The 24,431-nt window shown below is 51.1% G+C and overlaps 1 long non-coding RNA gene across 1 annotated transcript; it reads right to left on the bottom strand.

The window, feature by feature from the left end:
- Positions 1-17,696: 17,696 nt before the first annotated feature.
- LOC149334256 (uncharacterized) lies at positions 17,697-21,544 on the bottom strand. The gene is made up of 2 exons (XR_016284736.1): positions 21,421-21,544; positions 17,697-18,216 (listed from the first exon to the last, which is right to left on the bottom strand). It is a non-coding gene; the product is annotated as an uncharacterized LOC149334256 (long non-coding RNA).
- Positions 21,545-24,431: the final 2,887 nt, after the last annotated feature.

The following is a 24,431-nucleotide window of genomic DNA, read 5'->3' as shown; positions in this document are numbered from 1 at the left end:
ACGGCCGAAACCCACTGCACGTCGCGCAACAGGTCTGAAGAGAACGCACCACAGCGCATCGCTCTACTCTTGCCCCTGTTCAGCAGGGCGCCGGACAGCTCGCTGTACACTTCAAACAGCCGCAAAAACGCTACGTAGCTGTCCTCGTCCCGCAAAAACAGGGACACATCGTCGACGTATGCCGAGACCTTCTCCTGGCCGTGGACCGGCAGCGGGAAACCGCGCACGGACGGGCTCGCGGCGATGCGGCGATGCAGTGGGTCAAAACAAAGAACAAAAAACGTGGGCGACAAGGGGCAGCCCTGCCTGATCCCTCTAGAAACACAAAAGGGAGCGCTGATTGCTCCGTTGACGGTCAGGCGGGCCGTAAGCCCCGAGTAGAGGAGCCCGACTCTGGCTACGAAGGCTGATGGAAAGCCAAAAGCCTCGAGCACACCCAGCATGTACCGGTGCTCGATACGGTCAAAAGCTTTGGACTGGTCAAGCGAGACAAAGCAGCCCGGGATCCCCGCCCTCGAGGTGAATGTGAACAAGTCACGAGTAAGTGCGAGAGCGGAAAACACCGAACGGCCGGTCACGTTACACGTTTGCGCTGGGCTGACCACCGAGGGCAGAATCGCGCTCAACCTGTTCGCCAGCAGTGACGCCACGATCTTGTAGTCTGCGTTGAGCAGAGTGATCGGACGGCACGCCTGTGGGTCAGATGGGCACCCGGCCGACTTCAGAATGAGCGTGACTCGGCTGTCTCTGAAAGACTCTGGTCGAGCTCCGTCCGTCAGAAAGCTGTTGACCATATGAAGTAAAGGACCCACTAAAACGTCGTACAGCTTCGCGTAGAAACTGACTGGGATACCGTCAGGTCCGGGGGCTGAGGCAGCATTCATTCTAGCTACTGTGGCGCGGAGATCGTCTGGCGTCGCCGGCGCGCGGAGCTGCTGCGAGAGCTCGTCCTCGACTGCGGGGACACCCTGGCAAAAATCGCGGAGTGCGTCGCGAAACGCGGGGTCGCCTGCCCGCTCAACACTGGATGCGAAAAGCTGGGACACGTGACGTGTGAGGACTTCGCGTATCTCCGTGGCGCTGCTGCTCGTGGCCCCGTTGGGCAGCGCGATCTCAGCAATGAATGCGGGCGCATCCTCATCGAGGGCGCCTGCGTGCACTTGCCGCAAAACCGATGGATCGGCTACGGGCCTACCCCGAACGAGGGCTCGGCTGGCAGCGCGCGACGATTGCCGCAGCAGCGTCTCGTAGCGAGCCTTCAAGAAATTATAATAGTCCCGCATAGCGAATGTAAGCGGCGCGCCTCTCTCGACTGTGCGGATGCGAGCCAGCGTCTCGTTAAGTTCGCGGGTGATGCGTGCTCTGCGCTGGCGGCCTTCCGCGATAAGGAGCGCGTGCCACTCGCCCTTTCTCTCGTCCCACGGCACTGATGAGTTAGCGCGAGCGCCCGGAGCACCCAGCGCACGCTGCAACGATCTGAGACTCGACCAATCTGTCAGTAGGCTGGCGTCCATTCGCCACAAGTCTACTCGTGGGGCGCACCCGCCGAAATCCAGCACTACTGACAGCGGTCGATGGTCGGTGATGCACGGAGTGCCCGCGGGAAACGCGAGTACCTCGCACGAAGCCACATGACGCGCGAGGACGGGCGGGAGCAAAAACTTGTCGAGCCGACTGGCCGACCTCCCTCTCTCCCATGTGGCCCCGAAGTTATCGCCATGCGACGAGACCCATGCGTCGGTAAGTCGGAACTGCGCGCATAGGTCATGCAGGGAGCGCGCGCCGGCGTAAGGCCGACCCTGACCTGGGCCGCGTACACCACGTGAGGAGTCCAGCACACAATTAAAGTCGCCCACTATGAAAGAGGGGTAGGAGTCTAGCATAAAGCAATCGAGCGACTCGAAAAACGACGAATAATCGCCTTGATGCGCCGGCGCGTACACAGCCAATGCCCTCACCCGTCTGCCGTTAAGGGAAAAATCGACGGCCAAAGTGCGACCGTCGACGCCGTACGTGCAATGTGCGCCTGAACGGAGAGAACTATTGATAAATACGACACCGACACCGCATGACATTGCGTCGGTAAGCGAAAAGAATGCTGGCACGAGGAAGCGATTCTTAAAGCTGGTAACATCAAGCGCGGTGCGGAAGTTGCACTCCTGAAGGAAGAGAATGTCGACGCCCTGCGCGCGAGCGAAGTGCATCACCTCCCTCTGCTTATCCAGCGACCGAAATCCCTGAACGTTCAGGGAGAGGAGATGCACCGTCGCCATGATGGAAAAGCAGGGCGCCGACATTCCGCCGACAAGTTTAGGGGGCCCCGCTATTGGCGGAGTCGCTCGCGCGCGCCAGCTTTTTGGGGACCGACGGATCGGCTGAGCCGTCCGAGTCCGCGGACTGCGACAATGCGTGCTTCCCCGAGACCCTACTCAAGTCCATGGGTTCTGGGGAGGGTAGTGAATCGGTGGCCTCTCTTACCGCACCCTGCGAGGCGGGGTCGGAAGGTGTCGTGCACGGGTTGCGGTCGGTGGAGTCCTGGTCTTTCCCTTCCGCGGCCTCTGGTGGTCGTCGGCGCCGTGGACCTCGAGGCGGGCCGCCGGCGCTGAGCTATTCGGTCACTCCGGGTTGTTCACAGGTGACGTCCCCGGTGAGGCGGAGCGTCGCGCCACGTGAGAGCGCTCCGCTGCTCTCGTCCGCTGTGGTGGAGAAGTCGTCCTCGCCAGAGGAGGACGAGTCTGACAGGCTCGTCAGGGAGGGCGGCGGGAGGTCGCCGACATACGGGAACGCGAGCGAGTCCGTCGACGCCGTGTCCGCGGTGTTCTCCGGCTGCTCCTGCGATGAGGCTGCAGGCTCTGGGCCGGCCGGGGTTTCCGACACGTGAGTTGCGGGCGTGTCGTCGTCGTGGCGAGGCGCGGTCTCCGCAGGGGGCGCAGTCGAGGGGGCAGGAACCGAATCCTGCGGCGGTTGCGCCGCTGCCGATGCCGGCTTCTTCTGAGGGCCCCCTGAAGCGGCCGCCGCCGCGTAGGAGCGCGGCCGCAGGCAGTCGGCCGTGGCGTGGGCTCCGGAGAAGCGTCGGCACGCCGCCTCGCATCCGGCCGTCTCGTGCCCGAAGTCGTCGCAGCGGGCGCACCGCGTCGTGCGGCAGGCCGCGCCAACATGTCCGTCCTGGCCACAGCGTGAGCAGACCTTTCGGACGCCCCTGTAGTCGAACATGACGCGGTGACCCTGCACGGACATGAAGTTAGGTACCGGCTGCTTCACCTCCATCCTGACGAGGCGCTGGCCGTTGCTCACGTGGCGTCGCCCCTTGAGCGTCGGATGGGAGATCTCGAGCACCTTGCCGTAGGAGCTCAGTGCCGAGGCCAGCGCCGCGTCCCCGACGAACAGCGGCACCCGGAATGCAGTTACGTGGACCACGGAGGGGCCCACGCAAGAGACTGAGACAGAGGACCCGTTCACTGGGAACGATCCCTCCGCTAGGAGCTTTTGTGCCGCCGCAGCCGAGGTCACGGCGATACAAAACTTGAACCCTCCTTGATGTTGGAGGCTTTCGAGCCCTTTCGGACCGACGATACTTTCAATGCCGTCGACAATGTCGTCGGCCGTGGCGTCCGCGTTCAACGTGAACGTGAAGCAGTGCGCCTTGGGTGGAGGCGCCCGGAACTCCGGACCGGCAAGACCGGAAGCTGGCATGGTGGCAGCAGGGTGGCCTGGAACAGCAGGACGAGTCCAGGAAGGGGCTCCCGGGCAGCCGGCGGGCAGCGCGGCGCCGGGACGGCGATCCTCCAGGGGGGTGGCGCCTGCTGCTGGGGACGGGGTCCAGGGGTCCGCTCCGCTTCGGGTAGGGCCTCGCTCCTCGCAAGACCGGCAGAAACTACGCAACGGCCCCAAACGAGAACATCCGGGCACCGTACGAGATTTAACGAGTTTCAACGAGACTCTCTAAGCCCTCCTACGGGACCGGCATACAAGCGCCGGTTGCTCTCCAAACGAGTCACAAAAAATAACTGCTGCAAGTGTCTTCTCAATGTACATCAAGATATCACTCGAGCTGTGCATTTGATAATGCACGGAATTATAATTTCCGATTTCTAATAACGCGTGCGAAACGCACATAAATGCCACGATACACTTCGTTGTCATACGTGATCTCTTAGGGGCTTCGCGCATCGAAGCAAAGCCGCGCAGGCGCACAGGGGCCCGGGGGAGGAGTTTCCTGTCTTCTGCTACCGCGCTGGCGCGCACCTCGCTTGCACCTCGCTTGAGGTGCGCGCAGCGACGACTAGAGATGTAAAATTTCAAGAAATTTTGAATGGCATGAAAAACACCATTTTTTTCATGGTTTTTTTTCATGAAAAATTGGAAATTTTGCAAGACGTATCAAAAACATTTATTTGCAACAGCACAACGATCAATCATAATGCTCCGAAGTTCAGCCGAATATGCAGTTATAGATGTCATATTTGTGGAACGAACTTCTTGTTCTATTGCACCAAGAAAGGGAGCATGAAAACTGATCTATAAATCACTCCATATCGGACTCATAGTCACTGTCGCTGGATGCGGAACTACGCGCAGCAGCATGGATTGAAGTTGTGTCCACACCTAGGTTCGACTGCACATACACAAGCTTTCGAACGCGTTCCCCTGAAAGCCTGTTGCGAATCCTTGTTCGCACGTTTCCGAAACGTGACAAGTTTCGTTCGCAGCTGGCGGTTGATTGTGGTATCTGCAGCGGTCGACAAGCCAGACGAGTTAGCGGCAGGTTGGTGCAAAGGCCTTGCCACCAGGTAGATGGGGCCACGTGCTTCGCTGAGTCCCGGACCCCTGTCCTGGACCAAATTCCTGCGGATGTCCTCTACTCTGCTACGTTGGAAATCAAGAAGCTAGGCTTGTATTTGGCTAAAACCGCTTATGCGCACAGCAGCCTATATGCCGTGTGTGTCGCGCTGTAGAATTTGCAGCCATTTGGTTCTACTTGAGCCGTGAGTTCAAGTATTAGTGTATTTTTAAGTCAAGCTTTATAAGTCTTGACTTAAAAACAATGTTTTAAGTCTTATATGTGACTTGGCCTTCAACCCGTGTACTCGCAGCACGAACGTTTTAAAAGCACTACCCGACACCGGCGATGACGACTGCTCTAGAATCGTTCAACGATGCACACTGTAATGGTTTTCGAAGCAAAATCAAAAACCTAAACTAAAAGTAAGAAATTATAAAACCGTGAAATTGCATTGTGAAATTTTCGATGTTTCTTTCCATTCTTCCTCGTCTGAAAAAAACGAAAAAAAAACGGTTTTTTTCCAAAATTGCAGTGTTTTTTTCGGGCCTTCGCATCTCTAGCGACGACACGAAGCTCCTGCCCCGGGCCCCTGTGCGCCTGCGCGGCTTTTCTTCGATGCGCGAACGCGCCGGATCCGCTGGCGCTCCGCGGAGCGCGGCCACGCGGAGCTGTGTTCGCACTTAGAGCGGACCACCCTGTACATTCTTGTCAGGCCTGCGTCTCGTCGTGCCCGCGTACGCTTCTGCATCGTCCTGGATTTCAATGCCGCCACCGTCACAGCTGCTTAAGCCTAGCAATGGAGGCTGTGTTAGGCCCGTTAACATTTCATGCTTACTCTACTCTCGGTTACGGGAGAGGCGCAATTTTTTTTCTTTTGCACCATGCTATAAAAGGTAAGATCGTGCATTAAAAAATTTGTTGCAGTAAGCGCTTTGTCCGTGTTGTTTCTTCGTTCGTCCTGTCCCTTTTGCACTTTGTGTCATCTGCGCAATTAAAACCTCTCTTTCTCCTGAGAGCGGTCCCATACGCGAAAGTGACTAGATAAGGTACTAGACTCTACATCCACAAACACAGACGGCCAGACACTACCTTGGCCAAACTCCGTAAGGTGTTGACCAGGTGGGCCGCATGGTCAGCCGGGTTTCCAACAGACGCGGGGGTTTACGAAGTAAGGATGCCTTGCGGCTGGCAAACGCCTTTGTAGCCAGTCGAATTCTCTATTCGACTCCTTATCTCGTGCCCCTGACCTCCCCATCACTACTTCAAACAGCCGGCTTATGGCTCTTGGGGTGGCAAATACTTTCCGGGAGCATCGGGAGGCGCACTTTACAAACCAGTACACGCGCTTGTCGCTAACGGAGTCGGGACGCCGCCTTCTTGGTCGACTCCATATCCATCACACCCCTCCAATGGAAGACAGGTTTCATATCCCAGAACTGTAGAGACGTGCCCTCCACGTGCGGCCTCTTCCAGCAAACATGTCATAAGAAGAACATAATGGTCGGCGCCTGGCACGAGCGGAAGCTCTAGCCGGACATTATGGCAAGAAAACAGGTGTATACTACGCGGACGCCTCCGGCGTGTACCATCCAAGGAGGATGGTACACGCTCGCGGTGGTTCACAACAGCAACACAGTTAACGGCCTCACCTTCAGAGCCAGCAGTACAACACAAGCAGAAGAGGTCGCGATTGCTCTCGCGGCCTCACATTCCGATTCAAAATACATAATTACCGAGTCGCGAGAGGCCTGTCGGAACGTCGAACAAGGCTGCACTGTCTTCCTAGCCTATCGTATCGACCAAAATTCCATAAGGGATACGGACCCCGCACACCGTTACCTTATATGGGCCCCTGCTCATCAGGGGTTGGCAGGAAACGAGGCAGCAGACGCAGCCACCCGCGCGCTCTCTCAACGGGTTGTTTTCTCCTCTCCACCCGACCAGGAACCCGATTTTAATCTTGTCTATACATTCAAATATATTAAAACCTACTATCAAAATAGTCATCGCCTTTACCCTAGCCTCTGTAAAGACCTGAAGAAGGCGGAATAGCGGCTTCTCCATCTTCTGACCAATACATTGCAGTGCCCGGAAGCACTAAAACATTTTGACCCCTCCTTTAATGGCAGCTGCCCACACTGCAGTGCAGTGTCTTCTGACACCTATCACATTATGTGGGTCTGCCACTTCAACCCCGCTATTCCCCCCATCCCCAACCCAACCCGGGAGGACTGGGAGGCGACCCTGCTTGCTTGCCACGACTTACACGCCCAACAAGCCTTAGTCGGGCGCGCCCGGACGGCGGCCACCGCCACTGGGGTCCCATACTAAGGACCTCCAACTAGTGCTTCTTAGGATCGGTCCCTTACGGGCTGATCCAAACGTACCTCCTGTCCCTTCTTAATGAATGTTTTCGCCACCATCACTCACCAACTCCGTGCTTGCCGATGCGCGAGTTTTTATTGCGGAGCAACTTTACGGAACCTCCTCGTTGTTTAAGCGAGTTGCGCCGCCATGGATGTTTCCTGTATTTTAGACGCAGTCCTATTGCCTATACTTATTTCGACGGTAGTACCACCCTAGCTCTTAATAAGCGAGCACTCGTCATAACTGTTGCCTAACCTTTTTAGTGCACTCGACTGTACTCATGGTACTGTGAACAAGACCTTATCGCGATATGCAGCGTGTTTGAAATTCGAATATAGCTTTGTGAAGTAGCGTGTAGTTTACACAAAGCATTATAAATTTTTCCATGCACTTTTTCAATAATTTGATCTTATAGTGTGCAATTGGGCCTGTCTCTGTGTGTGAATATTTTTAGTATCGTGTTCCACTGCAATAGCAGTACCAGTGACCCTTAGCAAAATTGCCGGCTTCGTCAGTGTGAAGTCTCGGTGAGTGAAGCCGCCTCCTTCTTGAAGAACCACCCGCCAGCAACCCAGCTACCGCCTCCTTGCACAAGGCTGGCACCCAACAGAAGCTCACGCAGAAGCGTACGGAAAAGAGGCGGCAAAGTCGAGCTTATATACGACGTGAAAAGCCACCTGCCCTACATAAAAACAACCCATCATCTACCCCCTCACGCAAGCCGCCCATTTAACGAGCAGCCAACTCACCCACCACAACCTCTGTTCTTCTAGCGCACTTCATTTCCGCACTGCAAAAGCGCTACACATCAGCCATCCACCGACCGTTGCCCACTTTTCATTCTTTAGAAAAATTTTGGTACTCGTGTGAAACCGTGTAGTAGAAATCAATACCACTTGTCGCGTTCCTTCGCTGCCCTAAGCCCCATCTCAAGAAGCGACTCCGTTTCTTCTTCCACACGCTGAAACAACTGGCCCAAAACTTCCGTCCAGTGACGCCGCAGCTTAAAGTAAAATCATTCATTACTGTAAACATATAACAGTACGCACTGAGGTAAACAAACTGTTTTCGCAGCATGCTCGCTACAGGTGTCATGTTCATCTAGGCAGTTTTAAGACAACTTTAAAGGAATAATTCTTGACGCCATGACTTGATCCTTGGAGTCTTTGTTTCTCTAAGTTAGATCCTATATTAATATTGTCACGTTGTAGTGACGGCAGTCCAGAGGTCAGGAAGACACCACCAAAACTTCCAAACGAAGCTCTTTATTTGAGCTGACTTGCGCCCGTAAAAGAACTGAATCACTCGGCGGCGGCGTAGAAAGAGAAGTTTATTTTGTTTTGTGTTGACATAGAAAATACAAAACAAAACGGATGAACTGAATGCTCTGATTAGTCAAGCACATGCGCAGTGACGCAGCACTGAGCACGTGAGTAATGCGGTAAGAAAGCCGATACTCGACCGCCGCGCAGCACGATAAAGTATGTCGACCATTTGCGCAAGAACTCAGCCTCGCTCATTGACAGAGCGTCCACGCATGCTTGTTCAAAGAGGCGCGTGCGGAGGCGAACTACGAATGCCCGCCGCTCGCGGCATCGCTCAATTTAAAGCCGGCAAGGAAACTTCAAGATAACAGGACAAGATCATCTACAGTAATCTGGAAAAACCTATATGCAGCTCCTCATGGCTGCGATCAATCGAGATTAGTCTGGTCGCTTCTCGCGTCACGAACAGAAGTGATAACCCCTTTCCTGCGGCCATGCGCGAACGAACGGACACTAGAATGATAGGTGGCATTACCCCACTCCCAAAGAAGCATCGTCTCGATGCTTTAAAATGAAAATAAACACGGATAAAGCAAACTTCGAGTCCTTTAGCGTTCATAATAGGGTTTAAGGCGTACGACATGGACGACTTCCGGGCGTGTGCGTCGTCGCTGAGATACTGTCGTGCTGTCGGGGATGACTTCATAGTCGCGGTCACCGATGAGACGGAGAACCCTATACGGGCCAAAGTAGCGTCGCAGAAACTTTTCACTCACTCCATGGCGGCGAATTGGAGTCCATATCCAAACACGATCACCTGGCTTGTAATGCGTGTCTCGGCGGCGCAGATTGTAGTGTCGGGCGTCGGTGTGCTGTTGGTCTTTTATGCGAAGCCGCGCGAGTCTTCGGGCTTCCTCGGCGTGATGAAGGCAGGCGGCGACGTCGAGGCTGTCTTCGTCAGAAACGTGCGGCAGCATTGCGTCTAGTGTTGTCGTGGACTTCCTGCCGTATACAAGCTCGAATGGGGTAGACCTGGTTGTCTCCTGGACGGCAGGCTTATAGGCGAAGATCACGTAGGGCAGAATGGTGTCCCACGTCTTGTGTTCGGCGTCGATGTACATGGAGAGCATGTCTGCGATGGTTTTGTTCAGACGCTCTGTGAGTCCGTTGGTTTGCGGATGATAGGCAGTTGTCCTCCAATGGCTTGTCTGACTGTAGTATAAGATGGCTTGTGTCAGCTCCGCTGTGAACGCCATTCCTCTCTCTGTGATGAGCACTTCGGGGGCGCCGTGTCGCAGGAGAATTCGTTCGACGAAAAATTTTGCGACTTCTGCTGCGGTACCATTAGGCAGTGCTTTTGTTTCGGCGTAGCGGGTCATGTAGTCGGTGGCCACGATGATCTACTTGTTACCTGATGATGAAGTCGGAAAGGGGCCGAGGAGGTCCATCCCTATTTGCTGAAAGAGCTTAGTTGCAGGTGGTATGGGGTTCAGGAGTCCGGCTGGTCTAATCGGAGGCGTTTTGCGTCGCTGACACTCACGGCGCGTTTTCACGCAATGGGAAACGTCGGCAGCTAGCCGCGGCCAATAGTACTTCTCCTGAATGCGGTGGAACGTGCGAGCAATGCCGAGATGCCCTGCAGTCGGCTCATCATGACATGCCTGCATAATTTCTTGCCTGAGATTTTTGGGCCCGACAAGGAGATGCACTGTCCTGTTATCCTCAAAAGACTAAGGACGACAGTTGGCGCTTGAATCCTCGGGGAGGCGATGTGGTCTTGCCTTTTCAATTGATCAACTAGTCTTTGCAACTCAGGATCCGAGCGCTGCTGCTGCGCGAAACTGCTGGCGCTTACTGGTCCTAAGAAAGCGTCGTCGTCTTCCTCTTCCGGTGCTGCGTCTACGGGGGCTCATAAGCAGTCTGCATCGATAAGCAGTCTGCATCGGAAAGCTTGCGGCCAGATTTGTAGACTACAGTTATGTCGAATTGTTGAAGACGCAGGCTCCAACAAGCAAGGCGGCCGGAGGGATCTTTCAAGTTGGCAAGCCAGCATAGAGCATGGTGATCGCTCACAACCTTGAATGGCCGTCCGTACAGGTAGGGTCGAAATTTCGACATGGCCCAAATAATAGCGAGACATTCTTTCTCGGTCGTCGAATAGTTGGATTCGGCTTTCGACAGTGAACCGCTAGCCTACGCGATAACTTTCTCTTGTTCACCATTTTTCTGAACGAGGACCGCTCCTAAGCCCACACTGCTTGCATCTGTATGAATTGCCGTTTCGGCGTTTTCATCAAAGTGTCCGAGCAGAGGAGGGGCCTGTAAGCGGCGCTTCAGCTCTTTGAAAGCTTCTTCTTGCAGCGCTTTCCACTTAAAAGGCACGTCAGTCTTGGTTAATTAGGTCAAAGGTTCAGCGATGCGCGAAAAGTTCTTGACGAATCGCTGGTAAATAAGCGCACAATGCAAGGAATCTGCGTATAGCTTTCTTGTCATTAGGCTGTGGAAACTCAGCGATCGCAGCCGTCTTCTGAATGTCTGGGCGAACTCCATTCTTGCTTACGACGTGACCAAGGAACAGCAGCTCCTCGTAGGCGAAGTGGCGCTTCTCTGGTTTCAGTGTTAGGCCTGAAGACTTGATTGTTTCCAGCACTATCCGAAGCCTTCTGAGGTGGTCTTCGAAGCTTGAGGAGAAGACAACAACGTCGTCTAAGTAGACTAGGCAAATTTGCCACTTCAAGCCTGCGAACACCGTATCCATTACACGCTGGAACGTCGCTGGGGCAGAGCAGAGGCCGAATGGCATCACCTTGAACTCGAAGAGTCCGTCCGGTGTAATGAACGCCGTCTTCTTGCGTTCTCTTTCCTCGACTTCAATTTACCAGTAGCCGCTCTTCAGGTCCATCGATGACAAGTACTTCGCGTTGCACAGCCGATCCAATGTGTCGTCGATGCGAGGGAGGGGGTAGACATCCTTCTTTGTAATGCTGTTCAGGCGGCGGTAATCGACGCAAAAGCGAAGGGCGCCGTCTTTCTTTTTCACTAGGCCGACTGGTGCTGCCCAGGGGCTCCTCGATGGTTGGATGACGTCGTCACGAAGCATTTCCTCAACTTTTTTGCGGATAGCTTGGCGTTCTAGCGGCGATACGCGGTAGGGGCTTTGTCGCAATGGTCGGGCGTGTTCGTCTATGACAATGCGGTGCTTGGCAATTCCGGCTCGTCGCACATTCGATGCTGATGAGAAGGAATCGCTGTACCTTTGAAGAAGACTGCGTATTTGGTCTTATCTGCTCCGGGTTAATGCTGGATTGATATCAAACGTGGGTTGATGGCCTTGGTCAGATGGTTCTACTGGTTGGTCGGGTAAGGCAAATATGTCTTTGATATCTGCCAGCTCGTCGAGAAAAGCAAATGTCGCACCTTTGTTTAGATGCCGGTATTCTTCAGTGAAGTTGGTTAGCAACACCTGGGCTTGGCCATTTCGGATTTGGGCGACTCCCCTTGCGACGCCCAGTCCTCGATCCAGGAGTAACTGGGTGTTCCCCTCGACGACGCCTTCGGCAGTTTCGATGTCTTCAGTACCTATGCAGGCGAGGACACTCGATCGGGGCGGCACACTGAATGCTTCGTCGAGGAAGTTTAAGGCAACGTGATGTGTTGCGCTCGTCGCAACAGGCATGGCTTTGTCCGTGGAAAGCTTGATCGACTTAGACCGAAGGTCGATGATCGCCCGATGCTCATTCAGGAAGTTCATTCCCAAAATCACGTCTCGCGAGCATTGCTGTAGGACCAGGAAGGTTGTAGCATAGGTTCTCCCATTTACAGTAACTCTCGCAGTGCAGCGTCCTGACGGCGAAATAAGGTTACCACCTGCGGTGCGGATCAGCGGGCCATCCCAAGTTGTTGTCACTTTCCGGAGCTGTACAGCGAGCGGCCCGCTCATGACGGAGTAGTCAGGTCCTGTGTCGACCAAGGCAGTAACCGCGTGACCGTCGACCGTAACTTCAAAGTCACTTGTTCGCGTTCTCGTATTGTACGTTGTCTTCGGTGTACGGTCGCTGCTTCGTCGAGCAGTGAGGCTGCGGGGGGCGTACTCTGACGTTTCCTTTCTGGGCAGCGGTGAAAGTTTCAAGTCTGGCCGCGTCGTCGTCGTCGTTGTCGGTGTTGTCGGCGGTGTTGTCGTCGTAGCTGAGGCATGGACTTGGGTTTTCGTCGATGGAGGATCTTTGTGCTTGCGCTCGGAAGCAACCTCACCTCCAGAGGCTGCTTTATTCAGTTTAACCTTCGGGGGCTGGGGCAGCGTCCACGCACTGCGTAGCCTCGGCTAGGAGATACAAAGCGCGGAGACGAAGGCGACGGGGAACGTGTAGGCGGCTCGGCGATGAGCATCATTCCCGACGCAAAACTCCTCGATTTTGGCTGGTCGCTGGCCGGGTCGCGGTCGTGGAGCGTCGTAAGAAAACCCTCGAATGCCCCAGTCTTCTGTATGGGCAGTGCAGGAGGACGTGACCGGCTTCGCCGCAGTGGAAGCATAGTAGGCGGCGCTGGTCGGGAGTTCTCCACTCGTCGCATTTCCTCGGCTGTGTGCGACGCTCGTAGGACGGGCGGGTTGGGGCGAGAGGGCGGTGGTCCAACGCAGCTGGCTGAGGGCGATAGGGGCTCGGGTCCCGTCGTCGAGGTGCAGGACGGCGCACAGCTGCGGCGTAAGGCATCGCTGTGGGCTGCAGAGGCTGCATGGTTGTCGGCGTCACACACAAGGACTGTTGAACCTCATCCCGGATGACGTCTGTGAGCGATGAAAGCTGCGGACGCGTTCCCGTTGGCAGCAATCGTCGGAGCTCTTCTCGCACAATTTCACGTATAACCTCTCGCAGATTAAAGTTGTTAGCGGTGTCCATGCAGCTTGCTGACAAAAAGCGCTGCTGGCGGTCATACTGGCGGGCTCTGGTATCAAGAGTTTTTTCCATGGTGGATGCCTCTTCGACGAATTCCGCGACAGATTTGGGTGGGTTCCGTACGAGGCCCGCAAAGAGTTACTCTTTGACTCCTCGCAAAAGAAGCTTTACTTTTTCTTCTTCTTTCATGTCTGCGTCGGCACGCCGGAAGAGACGCTTCATCTCCTCAGTGTACATTGCAACGGTCTCGTCTGGATGTTGTATGCGAGACTGTAGCAGCTACTGGGCTCTCTCCTTTCGCACGACGTTCGTGAAGATCTTCAGAAGATCTTACATTAAGGATTACATCCTTAATGTAATCTTCAGAAGCTGCTCCTTGAAGGTTTCCCAGTTCGTGAGGTTAGCTTCCTCATTCTCAAACCAGAGTCTTGCTGGTCCCTCTAAGGCGAAGGAGACGTACCTAAGTTTCGTAGCATCATCCCAGTTGTTGAAGACAGCCACACGGTAGAACTGTTCCAGCCATTCTTCGGGGTCGGCGCCGGGCGAAGCGTCGAATGTTGGTGGTACCCGGGGCTGGTGACGAACGATTGGAGTCGTCGTCTGGGGCACGCTCATGGTGGACGTTGCTACTGGTTTTCGTTTCCGGGTAGGGTCCGGCAGAATCCCGTACTCAGGGGCGTCCCCTAGCACGCGTCGGCTTCCGCGGTGGACTGGACTCAGGTCCGGCGGTGAATGACTAAGAGGGCTGGCGTAACGACTCGTGGGGGGTGTCCGGAACATGAAAGGCTACCCCGCACCTCCACCAGATGTCACGTTGTAGTGACGGCAGTCCAGCGGTCAGGAAGACACAAGCAAGACTTGCAAACTAAGCTCTTTATTTGGGCTGAATTGCGCCCGCAAAAGAACTGAATCACTCGGCGGCGGCGTAAGCAACAAGCGTGCTCGTCAGTCGTCGAACTACGAATTCCCGCCGCTCGCGGCATCGCTCAATTTAAAGCCGGCAAGGAAACTTCGTGATAACAGGACAAGATCATCTACAGTAATCCGGAAAAACCTAGATGCAGCTCTTCATGGCTGCGATCAATCGAGATTAGTCTGGTCGCTTCTCGCGTCACGAACAGATGTGATAACCCCTTTCCTGCGGCCTTGCGCGAACGAACGGACACTAGAATGATAGGTGGCAATATTTAAAATAAATGTTGTAGGGCTCTCTTCTTTTGGCCCCTTGATATGCGCTGCATGATTGTTTGGCAGGTGTTGTCGCTGATTGTAACCAAAATCTAAAGTACGCAATGTGTCCTAGGCAAGTAAAATCAGCTAGGTATTGCACCAGGGTACCCATTGCGTACAGTAGCTTTCTTTACCGGCCTTAAAATAAAACTCGCACCATAAGAACCACCTGACAGAGCTGCCAGTACAGCGCACCAATAGACATTTCAGAGAATAGCATCCGCGTTTCGCCGTAACGCTGCAACGGTGAGGCTTTGCAGGTGCACTGGATAAGAGATGCGCACCAGCATCTGTTACGGGGAAACTGTCGTTTAAGGCTGGTAAAGGAGGCTGCTCTTCGAGACGACCTACAGCTTCTCAATGGACGCTCTATTCTTTCGAGAACCATTAAAGTACTGCTGACTCTGCCATGCGGCAGTGAAAAGCCCTCAGTTGGTTTCAGTGGATTATGACAACCAGTCTGTTTTAAGAGTTTGGTTGCTTTTACCTGAGACACGTAATATCACGCACAGAATAGGTAATCTTCATGTGCCGAGTATATATATATACTACATTCACCTCTGTCGATACCTTCGCCATTCCTTGTAGTGAATATTACTTCGTCATTCATGTTGTTTCTTCAATGTAACTCACGATCAGTCTACATTATTTTATAAATTATACGGACACGGCCGAGCGAGGACGAAGTAGCAGAAGTGAAAAAGCGTCTGCCACATCTATGTACCGAGGCAATGAAAAAAAAACGCGAACAGAGGGAAGCCTAGGCGCCCCGCTGCTCACATTTCTTTTCATGGCGCTTTTACCTCGGTGGTAGTAAAAATACGATGGAATCGTTCGTTACGCATTCTAGGACGACCGTAATGTCTTTTTCTTCCAACCAAGGTGAAAGCGCGATCAAAAGAAATTCGAAAATTCGCGTTCGCGTTTCTCTCCATCGCGATAGAACATACCCACTCCGAAGGAATTCCTCCCCGGCGGCGATCGCAGTGGGGCATCTCCCCCCGCGTTTCGCGTGCGGCTGTTTTCATCATCTCGTCGCCAGTTATTGTCACCTCGTCCTGGAAACTAACCAGCACGACCAATGGAGGTGAGGCCGCTAGACGCCCGCTCTGTTCTGTATCAGTCTGCATCTTGAAACGGCGAAAAAAGACAAGTGACGAGGAAGAAACCAATAAGACAGAGCACGGAACTTAAACTGAGTTTATTACACAGGTGCGTCGCATTTATACATTCATCGCATTCCGATGCATGTCGGTATCTGGTTCCGCCAATAATTACAATCGACAAGAAAGACAGCATTTTGTGTGGCCTACCGCTGTTTAAACGACATCAGCAAAAAAGAGGATCTATACCCTTTTCCTCGCATTGACGATGCCATAGAGTGCCTCTCTGGCGCTTCTTGCTTTTCCTGCGTCCATCTGGGATCAGGTTACCAGCGGATTATGGTGCATCTGGCAGACAAAGAAAATACTGCGTTTGTAACTCCGGATGGCCTCTTTGAATTTAATGTGATGCCGTTTGTACTTTTCACTGGGGCGCCAACTTTTTGAGACTTATGGACAGAGTATTGCTCGGCATGAAATGGGACATTTCTCTATGCTATCTTCAGGACGTCGTTATTTTTGGTAAAACGTTCGAAGAGCATAACGACCGCTTAGCTCGTGTGTTAGACTGCTTGGGTAACGCCTGCCTATCCTCAATTCGGAGAATGCTGCTTCGGCGAGCGCCAAGCGCTGGCACTCGGTCATCTCGTTGACGAACAGGGTGTGAGGCCAGATCCTCAGGAAACGGCGGCTATGGAGTCGTTTCAAGCATCATTAACAATCAAAGTCGTCTGCAGTTTTTTGACGCTATGATTCTATTTCTGGATTTTATTCACCGCTTTTCCGACATTGCCTATCCGCTGACGTGCCTTCTTCGCAAATGAGCTTCCTTTGAATGGACTCCCGAATGCGATGCCCCCTTACGCCGGCTGAAGTTTCTCTTTTCTCTTAACATCACATCCCAGCCTCCAGAATTTTAAGCCCTCCGCACCACCAAGAGAAGTTCATACTGATGCTAGTGGTGTTGGCATTGGCGCTTTTCTGGTTCAACGCCACGATGATCGGAAGCACGTTGTTGCATACGCGAGCCGCTCCCTCAGCAAGCCAGAGCGCAACCACGCTTTTACTGAACAAGAATGTCTTGCTGTAATCTTGACCGCGCAGAGGTTCTGATCGTACTTGTATGGTCACCCATTCACGATTTTGACTGGTCATCACTCCCTCTGCGGCGGGCAAGTCCACGGCCGATATCATTGAAGAGCTGCTACGTTGGTGCACGGTTACATACAGGCCCTCAAGACCATATTACCCTCAGACAAACGGTTTGAATGAACGCACGAACAGAACACTCACCAACATGCTTACCATGTATGTGGACTCTGGCCATAAGAACTGGGACACCATACCGCACTTAATCACGTACGCCTTCAATATCGCCACTCATCAAAAGCCCGGATGTATTTCTACCTCTTGCAGGCTCGCCTGCTACGCTACCATACTACCAATTACTACCAGTGAAAACCTTTGTATAGCCGAGATCCTGTCTTTAGCAGGACAAGCTTGCCGGATTGCCCTCCTGCGATCTATTGCTTCACAAGAGCGCATCAAGGACCGCTATGATAGGCACCGTCGGCATGTTATGTACGCTCCGGGTGATATGGTCCGGCTTTGGAGCCATTCACGCGTCGCGGCTTGTACGAGAAGGCTACTGGCCCACTACGATGGCCTCCACGTGGCTGTGGCCAGAATTAGTGACATCACATATGAGATTGCGGGCCTCACCGCAACCGGTCGCCGTTCTTTGAAAAGTAAACTGTCACATGTCTCTCGTCTGAAGTCGTGCCACTCCCGGGGGACAGCATAACTCGCCCGGCGGGCTTCGGCTGCACAGAGGGCAAATGCCGCGGCCGAGCTGTCACGAAGTAATAGAAGTGAAAAAGAGGTGGGAGTTGGGTCGGCTGGAGGTATCGGGAACTGACTCGGTAGGCCCAGTACGCCTGGCGTGAATCAGCCTGGGTTAAGGTTTCACGCTCGTAACAGTATAATGTAATGTATGCATACGAATGAAAGGCTGCGTAAGAACCTCGATCGTGCATTCCAATAGCTATGTTTGTCCTTCTTCAGTGCCCACAGCAGTTGCCAAAAAATAACTTCGTCAAAGACACAATTCGCTTCTGCTGCGGACTTGCATATAGCCGGAAATTTTATCGTCTGGTGTATTTATTTAACGTTGCCTACTTGTAGGCGGCGATAAAAAGAGCCTCAGCAGGCATGGCCATTGCATTTGTGCTGGTCCCTTCCAGCTGAATCACATGGACGATTCAGAAAACTCCTCCTGGCTTCCCTTCTGAGGCAGCGCCGGGCGAATTCTTTCTGTTGTACCTGCCGGTACCAGAGGTCATTCAGTGGTAACCTTTTGCTGCTTTGTGATCTTAGCGATTTCTGTCCGCTGGTGTTCGATCGCCTTCTCCATGCCGTTCACCTTCTCGGTGAGAGAGGAGACAGCTTGGCTGATGTCCCGTAGAGAGTCTTGAATCCTGGCCACCTCAGCGCCAAGGTTGCCATAGGGTGCTGCATTGCCAGCAGGTCCCGCGGCGATACCATTGTTGTTAGCCCCACGATCTCGGCCATACATGCTGCGCAGAAGAACTGTAAATGAACACTTGCCAGTCTAGAGCATTGAACGTGCTTTTAAGGGCGATGGTTAACACCCTACAAGACCATGACCTTTAATGATTGACCACGTAATTGTGGCTACAGCATGTCGAAGACAATGGTTCCTTGTAGCACTCATGTGTCTCAGAACAACGCCCGTCCTAAGGCCTACCTCAACAATCTCATGGAATTAGCCCGACTAAAAGTAGAAACTAAAATAATTTTCTAAAAAAACCTTGCTTTTCTTTCGTTTCAATATATCAGGAGATGTTTGAAAAAAATTTTTTAGATTGAAGATGTTCAGTACTTAGAAAACATGCCCCTATATTCTAGAATAAAACAGGCTAAGCTCGACTCGTCAAGCTTAAGCAAGAATCAACTCTGTACATAATTGCGTTTGCCTGGCTACGGGAATCGGGAAAGTAACACAATAAGCACAACAACAAAAAACAGACTTTTTCAGATAATAATGAAAAACATCGCCTGGCCCAGTTTCGGTTCTCCCGGCGCTATTTGCGATTTCCATCAGTGAACTTATGTCTAACAAAAAAATATTTCTCTATTCAGGAGTACTGTGTCTGCGTAACTCATGCGCTCCAGCAAGTTAAAACACAGAGAAAATCATGATTTATAAGAAGTGAATGTATTACATTTTATATTAATGCCAAGACGTATGCTGCACGGCGAGTTGAAAAGGAATTGCAATGAGCAGCGCTAGCAGACGAGATGCGAGGAAAATACGCACAGACAACTTCCTTGTGTCTGTTTCTTGTGGCACTTCTCGCAATAGTTCAATGCAACAGAAAAAAAAATTGTTAACTATCTGTGACATCGGCAACAAGATCCGATAACATGCATTGGTAATCCTTCCGTGTTCCAAGAACCAAACTATAACACTAAACATGGTATCTTTACTGTTCGACTGGTTCGAACAGCAACCTTTGAGTTGAGTAATAACGTATGTGCACTACAAATACGGGTCGCTATGTATAAAGGCCGGGTGAAGCAGTTTACATAGCGCACCACCGCGGTGTCTCAGTGGCTACGACGCTCGGCTGCTGGCCCGAAAGACGCGGGTGCGATCCCGGCCGCAGCGGTCAAATTTCGATCGAGGCGAAATTCTAGAGGCCCGTGTACTGTGCAATGTCAGTGCACGTTAAAGAACACCAGGTGATCGAAATTTCCAGAGCTCTTCACTAGGGCGTCCCTCATAGCCTGACTCGCTTTGGGACGTTAAACCCCATAAACCGAACCAAACCAGTAGTTTACATAGCGTTTTTCAATTTAACAAATTGTTGGAATTACCAGCATAGCCAACATGAGAATGTCTTCCCTGCTAACCGGGTACCAAATCCGGAGGCACTCCATCGGCGTACAGCTCCACTAAAGCCGCCAAAGCCTCTGTTTTCGTCCTTAAACTGTGCGTGAGTTGAGATAACATCATCCGGACGTCAAGCTGTGCATACTTGTTTGTTTGTGCAGTGCAATGACCTCTTGCCAACGCTTATATGTGTCCCTTCATTGCATTAATTACAGCTTCTTCATGCTGTCAGATTTCTCCTGGTCTCGATTACTTTGTTTCCCCGTTGCTCCTGTTACACACCCCAGTGCACAGCTCCGCCCACAACGTACACTGCACCTCTGACTTTTTTTCTTCTAGTTCCAACTCTAATATCACCAATGAGTGATAGTTCTCAAACGTAGGTAGCTTACCTTCATTGCGTTCTTTATTGCGCTTCTTATTCTCTAAACCTATTATTAATACACACACCTAAAATTTATTATTTGCTATTATTGATACCCACATTAATCACGCACCCTATGCAATTTGTCAAGTACAGTGATATGTATACTTGCCAATTACTCGCATCGCCCTTTTTCTATATGAGATCTCGGAGTACTCATCGAAATCGAGACGCCTATTTTTGTATTTCATTTCACCGACATATGGAATTCAAGAAACGTCAAGGCATTTAATGGAATGGAAGCGTAATGGGAGCGTAAGAACAGAAAAAATCCGAAAAGCGTAGAAAAGGAAGAGAATACGGTACACAATCCTTTGCCTGTGCAAATGGAACTCCCGTTTCTGTGTTTTAGCAGTGAAGTTTGAGGTTATGTGAGATTCGCTATTCATCTCTTGATTTACTTTCAAAATTAAGTACCGCGTGCGTACGCACCCCATTCCAATGAAAATAAGCTTTCTCCTGGCCTGCAGTTCAGTTACTCCCCAGTCAAGAGCTTGGGAAAGATTCATTGCTACGAGGCAGCGCACAGACACGACGGGCAAGAAAATACACACATCAAGGCGCTATTTTTGCAAGGGAAAGGTTCCTTTGTATTATTGCAACCGATTCATCATCCAAGACCCTATACCTGACCTTTTATTTTGTTCGTCACAAATTTAACTTTTAAAACTAGTGACAGACACGTAGTTGTCATTTCTTCAAGGCAAGGCGGCAGCTAGAGTGCATTCATTGATTAATATACAATGAGCATACAATATACAATGAGCATGCAAGTAAAGCCTTGCAACATCTTCAGTGAGCGAATATTTTAAAACTTCCTAACCGGCACCGTCGTTCCAGAAAATGAACGGGGGAACTAAGTATTTTGAAAGCTGGTTGACTTTCTCACGTTGGACATTTCCGAAATTGCCTCACTGAAGGTAATGTCATGGAAACAACATTAACATCTTATACGTCACAAAACTCACGAACTCCACACGCACACTGCTTAATATAATTACATTATGGCCAGTGTGCAACGCAGGAGAGTTCACTTCAGTTTTCACAAGGACATGTTTCCGTTGAATACCTCAAGCTACGGCCTTAAAATGAAATTAAAATAAGGTGCTCCCCTTTGATGCTGCCGGACTCCGAGTTTGGATTTGATTGTTGGCCTTAAAATTAAAGATTTAGCAGTTGGTTAGTCAATATTACTTTACGGAGCTTTATGTTACAGCGTCTTTCGATGACACTTCCTCAAGCAAAAAGTATTCTCCTTGTCAGCGAAAAATGAGCAGAAGTTGGTTCATAGATATGTTACAGCATAGATGAAGCGAGGGAAGGTTATAATAGAATGGTGAACAAAGCCCGGAAAGTGTTGTTGATTCGCTTGCCCAAATATATGAAAAGGTGGCCAATGCAGGCAGGTGCTCGTAAAAAGCCATGTTTCAGTGTACACACCTTTCACAGTCATGTAGCAGATCTCCAGCTTTCATAAGTGCGGTAAGCACAGTTTGTGCCGATGCGAAAGATATTGCACATGATGAAATCCATGATTTTTCGTAGCAGACGCTTTGAGCCTGATTATATCTGTAAAAAATCATGAGGATGCGCATATTTAATTCTCGTTTTTGTGGTGTCGTAGTTGCACCGCCCTTTTCTTGTATAGTGCACAAACTCGCTTAACAATCTGTTGTTCGCAATAACAGCCTGGTATGTGCGCTCTTAGAAGCGCACAAAGATTGAGATAAAATTTGTGTTTCACTGCAAAGCTGGAACTGCGATGCATATGTGAATGCCTTTTTTCACTCCTATTTGTCTAAAATTGGTCATATAACCTCATTCCATTTGCGGTACAGAAGACACACCGAATGCAAACCAAATTAAACTCTACTTTTTCGTGTAGAATAGACGAAAGTATCAAATACTCTGAAGAAGTAGCGTTCTGTAGACGGATAACACTCAAGGACGAAGCGGCAAATGCCGGGCATTTGCTGCTTCTTTGAGGAGTTGAATCCGACTGTACGACGGCTCACAGATGGCTGTAGCCGCACACGGGTATTGACAAGTGCATTTAGAAGCTAAATGTGTCCCGGACTTCTGCAGAATATGTTAGGCGAGCTAAATACCGCGTGCGCGCGCACCCTATTCCACTGAAAATAAGCTTTCTCCGTGCCTGAAGTTCAGCTACTCCTGGTTCAAGAGCTTGGGAACGATTCATTGCTTCGAGGCAGCGCACAGAGACGACGGGCAAGGAAAGACACACAGCAACGCGCTGTTTTTGCTTGGGAAAGGTTCCCTTGTATTATTACAACAGATTCATCATCCAAGACCCTATACCTGACCTTTTATTTTCTACGTGCTGCGCAGCACGTTCTGGGTCTCTATTTTCTTTCGCTGTTTGGCTCGCCCTAGCGCTAAATCGCTGTTCGTGGGCCTTACCTAAGCGTCTGGCCACATTGGCCGCTTTCAAACCTTCGCGCGAGGGTAACAGGATGGTTAGGAAAGTAGCTCCCAATGATTAATCCTTAATTCTCCGCGCCTTTTTATTCTGCGAATTTATTAAAGGGAGAGGTGTTGAACAAAGCCGTTTTGGTGTGATTCCGTCCCTAGCCGGAGTTGCGCGGCATGCAACATGAAGGCGCTGCCTGCAACCAGGGCGGGAAGCGCCAAGTGCATAATTGATGATACTATGGCCAATACGCTGAGGAATGATGGGGTTGCATTTTGCCACCGTGACGTACAGCGTTTTACGCAGAGAAGCTCCTTCCTTGTGCGCTACCGGGCATGACGCCGATCCACATCGTGATCAAGCCAAGCACATTAGTCAACAGAAGAGGAGAAAAGAAGGCATCGACTTACCCACAGACGATTTGCTCGTACTCTGTGTTGCTTGTATTCAAAGGGCCAAGCTGCTCCACAAGACACGTCTGCATCTTATCAACGTCCGAACAAACTATTGTTGTGATAGCACCTGCGAACAAAATTTCAGCGAAAAGAAGCTTTCTTGCTCTTGGTTCCATGAGAACACTCAGCCGTGTACGCCGTAGCAGGGTGGTTATGGCAGTTGATTACTATTCGTGGTGTAGCGACAAATCGCAGCACAAATGAAACTGAGATACAAGAGAACGGACAAAGACGCAGTTTCTGGGCTACGCTAAGGAAAAGCTTGAGCGTGAAACCCTTGAAGCTTTCTTTGTCAAGCAGGCTGGTAACAACTGCGTCAGCACGCCTCCAGCATCGTTTCGCAATATAAATTTTTTTTGAGAGCTCCTTTTAGATTCTACGACATCTAAAATTTTCACATAAAATCAGTTGGAAGTGCAGCACCATCCTGTCTTGTTTGTTCCTGCTCCGCCAGTTGTGAGCGTCTGTAGCACATCTGGCCGTGTCATTGTGGCCCTGTGCGACTCCGAAACATAGCCCAACAAGGACGCACAGACTGCGACTGCCCAAAGTGGCTCCACATGATGAGACGCGAGCCACTAACGCCGGATGAGGTTCGCATACATGAACCAAATGAAAAGGCTTGTTTACAGGAATGGAAAAAGAAATAATAGAGAGAAAAAATTGCACTGCAGTAGCCGAGAGAAAAACAGGAGGCACGAATACACAGACTACGCACACAAATACGTCATTGTTGTAGTATTTGTTAGCAGAATATAGGCGGGAAAAGCACGGAAGCTCATAAATAAACTCAAAAACAGCATCAGCGTGCTATAAAGTTTCCCATAAAAGAATTTTCATCCCACAGAACAGCGCTCATCAACAACACAAGAAGATTAATAGGGTAAATTGAACTACAGCACAAGAGTGTGGAACAAGTGCCCTAAAAAAGATTTGCCCCAAAACGCAGTGACCAGCAAAACACAACAATAATAATAGGATGAATGCACATGACAGGCGAGCGTTGCAGAGTTAAACAGTGTTTAACCGCGAGAAGAAGGATTTTAATATCTCGAAATTGTTCAGCAAGAAAGATTACGTTATAAAACAGTGATCATTGTAGATGTGAGGAAAAACCGTGTGGCGCAATATAGTTCAGAACAAAAAAAAACATTGCAGAAAGAATAAGCCGGAAAGGCAGGAGAGTTTGCCAACGCTCTCATTAATGGCAGACGTCAGAGTGTTAAATTTAAATATTATGTATGATCCACACGCTTCCCTGCCCTATTGTGTCTTGAAACCAAACTGCAGTATGGCGGCCTCGAAGCTTCCAAATGGATGATCTTTTGCTGTTACGTGTCTTCAAAGAGCCAGACTGCGAGTGATCGCATGTGTGCTCTGTGGTTATTTATTCTCAACCGGCAAAGAGTTTCATTTTGTCCAATACACCGCACACGGCATACACCACACTCGAGAAGGTGGACTGCGTTGCTGGTGTAACAGTTGAAGTCTCCTTGACTTATGAATGAGAAAGACGGCGCTATGCTACGAACTTCTGTGATCGTATTCATCATCGAAAAGAGCTT

This window comes from Amblyomma mixtum, chromosome 8 (genome assembly GCF_055824585.1).
Source record: "Amblyomma mixtum isolate Tamu chromosome 8, ASM5582458v1, whole genome shotgun sequence".
NCBI classification, from domain to species: domain Eukaryota; kingdom Metazoa; phylum Arthropoda; class Arachnida; order Ixodida; family Ixodidae; genus Amblyomma; species Amblyomma mixtum.
The sequence above is the reverse complement of the archived record's forward strand: the minus strand, read 5'-3'. Positions and strand labels throughout refer to the sequence as shown.